Source organism: Budorcas taxicolor, chromosome 7 (genome assembly GCF_023091745.1).
Source record: "Budorcas taxicolor isolate Tak-1 chromosome 7, Takin1.1, whole genome shotgun sequence".
Lineage (NCBI taxonomy): Eukaryota > Metazoa > Chordata > Mammalia > Artiodactyla > Bovidae > Budorcas > Budorcas taxicolor.
The window spans coordinates 55,624,460-55,629,848 of record NC_068916.1 but is presented as its reverse complement, the minus strand read 5'-3'; the positions used below and the strand labels follow the sequence as shown (position 1 = coordinate 55,629,848).

At 38.6% G+C, this 5,389-nt stretch overlaps 1 non-coding gene across 1 annotated transcript; it reads right to left on the bottom strand.

The window, feature by feature from the left end:
* Positions 1 to 3,292: 3,292 nt before the first annotated feature.
* On the bottom strand, positions 3,293 to 3,416 carry LOC128051817 (small nucleolar RNA SNORA31). The gene has a single exon (XR_008199748.1). It is a non-coding gene; the product is annotated as a small nucleolar RNA SNORA31 (small nucleolar RNA).
* Positions 3,417 to 5,389: the final 1,973 nt, after the last annotated feature.

The window sequence follows — 5,389 nt, the reverse complement described above, 5'->3', positions numbered from 1 at the left end:
GAAACCTAACTGCTAAACTTTCTTTCTCAAATCTGTTTTAAAAAGGTAGGTCATTCATTGTACCATGGGAGATCTTTTGTCCAAAGCCAAGCGCTTAATGGCTAATTTTTTTTTTTCTTTCACCATAAAACGAAAGCTAAAATAAATCAAAGTAGCAACCTAACAGTCCAGAAAAACCCTAGACAAAAAGTGTAAATGAATGTGCTCAATGATAAAAGAAGAAAAAAATTCATATAAAAGAAGAAAAAGTGACTATTTCAATTCTAGTTTCCCAGGAATTTTGTGTAAGGAAACCCTAAGCCAACTTTGTAAAAATCTTACTTCAGGAAGCTTCTTTATTACTTATAACTGCCAAGAAGTTAAATAAGGATTCACCAAGTTTTATAAACTGAGGAAAATCAATTATTTTCATTCAATAAATGTCAAAAAGTCAAGACATCAGCAATGAACAAGAAAAGTTTACACAAAAAGCAATGTATCACAGAGCGTGTTTTTGGCTTTTTCTGTGTTGAATGGGATTAGAGACCAATGATGAACAAGGCTTCATCTTTTATTTATTTTTAAAGGCCTCATATTCATAGATATAATGGGGTTTGAATGAATTAACAATAGTTTGCTTGCATTACACTACAACTGTCATTTGCTTTTATTATATATAGCATCAGAACAGATATGTGTAAATTGGTACTTTTTGTAGCTGTGAATATAAGGATGTTCTTTTCATATCAATATAACATCAGGTCACCAAACTCTCAGTATCTCCCTTATGAAGCAAAGTTACTGTCCTTATGTGACCAACATCCAATGAAATACATAAGGAAATCGAATGGATTATTAATTCCCCACGTTGGTAACTCTCCTGGATTTTGTTTTACTTTGCCTCCCAGCTTGCATTACCTCTTCTTCTGATGGTGTATTGTAACACATTTTGGGGAAATTTACCTCCTCCTGCAGTGTGGTCTTGATAGCTATGTTACAGAACCAAACTTGGATTCACTTGCCCACAAGCCAATCTACTGACACTGGGTTGTGATGAAGGAAAGTGCAGCATTTACTGCAAGGTACCAAGCAAGAAGTCCAGGCAGCTGGTGTTTAACAGGCCTGAACTTCCTGAAGGATTTCAGGGTCAGGTTTTCAAAGACAGGGTGAGGGAGGGGGGTTGTGGGGTGCGTGATCAGCTTGTGGACATTGTTTTCATTGGTTGGTGATGAGGGAACTGGAGTCAACATCATTCCCCTTCTAGTTCCAACTAGTGTGGGGTCTGTGTGCTTGTGGGCAGCATACAGTTAACTTCTTACACCTGGTGAGGGTTTCAGTATCTGCAAAACAGCTCAAAGAACAGAGTATTATCTCTAGCCTTTGAGGGGGAACTAAAGGTCCTTGACTGTTTGGTGGCTAAATTATTATTACTTTGTCTCACTTGACTGTTTTTCTTTCTTTGGGGACTTTCTCACTTCTCTGATTAAATGTATTCTTTGGAATTTGGGAAAGCCTAGGAGGCTAAAGCTTTTCTACAAAGAAGAGGCAGGCAGAGGAAATAGAGGGTGTTCTGTTGCAGGAAAACCCCATAGGGCCCTGCTCAGTTACAGCTTCAGCTTCATTATTCAAGATGCAATGCTTGAGCACTTGGACTTTATCTTCTGTGACTTCAGATCTTACATATAATACTACTACTTAAGAATTTTGAGTGTATATAGGCATCAATCTAAGTTCCTTAGGTATTCTACAAGTCAATAAACTAGATGTTATCATTATTCCCATCTTACAACTGAAGCAAATATTCCAAGAACAAGCCAGTCACTGTGACAACACTGAATTCAAACCCAGAACTGAACTGAGAGCAGATATGCTTCAGCATTAGGCTATACTGCTTCTCATTAGTTTATTTGCCCCAGCGCCAGCTTCCTGAGTTTATTCTTTTCCTGCTACCAGGATCCCTGGAGCTACCTGGGTTTATCTTCAGATATTCTTCATTTGTGACTGTAGCATAGGCTTCTAAGAAGTTGACTTTTTATCAAGATATCTGACATAGTTCTTGTTTCTTCATATTAATAAATCTTAATGCCTTTTTTGTAGTTTTTATCTGAATTCACCTTTTCCAAAAGGATATTTCTGTGAAGATCAAAAAACACATTCGTTTTGTAAAATCTATTTTAAAGGGTACTTCAGGCTGTATTGTTCTCTTTCCATGGGCTCTGTATATAATGGGGTGAGCCTGTGTGGATTCCTGGTATGTGAAGTCCTACTATTCAGGGCAGGGTCAAAGCCCTGCTACACAATGCAAAAGGAGTCAATACTTTAGTTCACTCCATGAATGCCTTTCTGAGCCAAAGGGATTGTTTGATTTCCGTAACTTCAAAACCATGAGTTTGTTTCAGATTTGACCTTGTTATACAATCCCAGCAGAAGCCCACCTCTCATCAGCTCAGGGGCCACTGTCCCTGTACTCGGACATCCCAACTGGAATATCACAGCTCAAGAGTGGCCAACCCGAGTAAGGGATGCAAATTTACCAATGCCATCATTGAGGAGATGCTGTTTTCTCTCTTTCAGCATTTATGCCTCTAAAAACATATGCTATAAACTAAAGAACTGATAGTGGACATCTAGTGCTCTTATTATTATTATTTTAATGGCCTTGTGCTCTTTTTATGAATCAACCCTCCTCCATTTCATGGGCTATTGATAAGACCATTAATCCAGGGTCCTAATTCCTAGTCACAGAGCTAGGCACCTAATACAGACTGCATGACTGGCCAATTAGAACACCTAATTTAGAACAGTTAGTCAAAAAAAAAAAGATCTGGTCCTCCAAACAGGTCTAATCAGTGTTGGTTTTATTCTTTACTTAGACTTAACCTTTTTTTCTTTCTTTCTAATTGAAGGATAATTGCTTTACAATATTATGTTGCTTTCTGCCATGTATCAACATGCATCAGCCATAGTAGACTTAACTCTTATGTTTTTAGAAGTGAAATCAATCAGAAGGTAAGGTTATAAGGGAATAATCTTTCAATGTTGCTGTATAGTTGCTCAGTCATGTCTGACTCTATGACTCAATGAACTGTGCAGGTTCCTCTGTCCATGGAATTCTCCAGACAAGAACACTGGAGTGGGTTTCCATTTCCTTCTCCAGGAGACCTTCCCAGATCAGGGATTGAAAGCACATCTCCTATATTGGCAGGGAGATTATGAGCCACCAGGAAAGCCTTGTAAACTCCTATACATTCTTCTTTAGAATAAAGCAGGCTTTTACTGCTCACAAGGTTATTTGGGAGGTGCAAATTTTTTTCCTTGTATTCCCCCATTCAATCTGGGCTGCCACAATCAGACAGAAAGCATGAGGACACATTTTTCTTGCATCTGTAGTGGAAGCCCTAGCAGACACAGTGTTTGTTTTAATATAATGGATGCAAGTACAGAGAAGGAGAGGGTTCTTGGAATTATGACATGTATAAATGTGGAGCAGCTTATACTGTCCATACAGTGGTGAGGCAAGATCTAAAGAATAGAATAACCTAGTGTAGCGAAAGTCACTCAGTAGTGTCCTACTCTTTGCAACCCCATGGACTATACAGTCCATGGAACTCTCCAGGCCAGAATATTGGAGTGGGTAGCCGTTCCCTTCTCCATGGGATCTTCCTAACCCAGGCCTCCCACATTGCGGGCAGATTCTTTACCAGCTGAGCCACAGGGAAGCCCAGAATAACCTAAGGGGGAAATAAAGAAAAGGGCAGGGACCAATGGCATCACTTGACCCTCCATCTCCTATGTTACCTAAAGCCAGGACTACTGCATTGATTTCCCTTTACCACCATTAGTTCCCCACCGCCCTACTTTATACCTTTGCGCATAAAGAAGTTTGAACTGGACTTTGTCACATGAAAATATCCTGGTTAATCTTTTATGTCTATAAACTAGAATATATATTTAGAATTTTTAAGCATATTATTTTGTTTTTCCTTATAATGTCAACACAGTTAATAATGTCTATCTATCCAGTACTTTGGCCACCTCATATGAAGAGTTGACTCATTGGAAAAGACTCTGATGCTGGGAGGGATTGGGGGCAGGAGGAGAAGGGGACAGCCGAGGATGAAATGGCTGGATGGCATCACGGACTCGATGGATGTGAGTCTGAGTGAACTCCGGGAGTTGGTGATGGACAGGGAGGCCTGGCGTGCTGCGATTCATGGGGTCACAAAGAGTCAGACATGACTGAGCGACTGAACTGAACTGAATTGATCTATCATATATCTATATAAACACACACTTTATTTTTATAAGATCCTACACATTGGAAAAAGAAAGGTAAAACTCAGTCACTTTGAAGTATGTTCTTGATATCTATTTGCTATCATATGGCACAATCACACTCTTCAATGACAAAACTTGATGTCTCTTGAATTCTTATCATGAAAGCTTTCGGTATCTTATCTAGTCAATACCTCTTCATCATTCACTTACCCTTCCTCCATAATCGAAATTAGGTTTTCTAAAAATTCAGTGGAGCTATCCAATATTTTAGTTAATTTTGGATCTCTCCTCTATTAAAAGACTTATAAGAAGATAGTCTTTAAGCTGAAGGTTGCCTAAGTCATTCACTGAACATGAGACAGATTATTAGGACATGATTCTTCAGCAATTTTTTTTTCTTTTTGTTATGCTGTCAAATGAATTACCTTTGTTTTTCAATCTGCCTGTTTGTCAATAGCTAGGCACACTGAGATTACCATGACAGAGGAAATGGATATTGTTCTTTAAGCTGATCCATATGCAAGGGTTATGATGATATTTTTTTAGAAAACTAGTTTCTATTACATCAAAAATGTTGAAAATAACTGGATAATTTATATCTCCTATTGTTTTCAAACTTGAAGAGATATTATTATGATAATATCCTAATGATCATGAAAGATGCATTTTTTTGCCTGAGATTCAACTTAGAAAAAATCAAGTTTAGGTATTATTTCTTGGGAGCTGGGAGAAGGAAGAAGGCTTCCCTTTTTCCCAGGACACGGAACTTGGTACAGCTCTTTCTCGTGTCTTCTGTTATGACGTTTTAATTTTTTCAGTGTAACCCTGGTCAGTTGGGTTATTCAAGCTACCCTTTGTATTAGAAGGCACTTTGATTCCCAGCCATATCTCTACAATATAACTGTTTTGAGAAATACATGAATTAGCTCTGAAACTATAAATATATTCCCCCTCTCCCTGGGTAGATTGGTTGAACTTCAACTCTGGGGGCATGCTTGATCTAACTTTATCTTTTATTATTTATTAATATCTCTGTTCTGGGATCTCAAGTCACCCCCACTGCCTGTGTGCTGCACAGTAACACAGTGGAGTTTTGGGCCAGAGCTGAGCTCACCGGGTGGTCAGTGGCCTG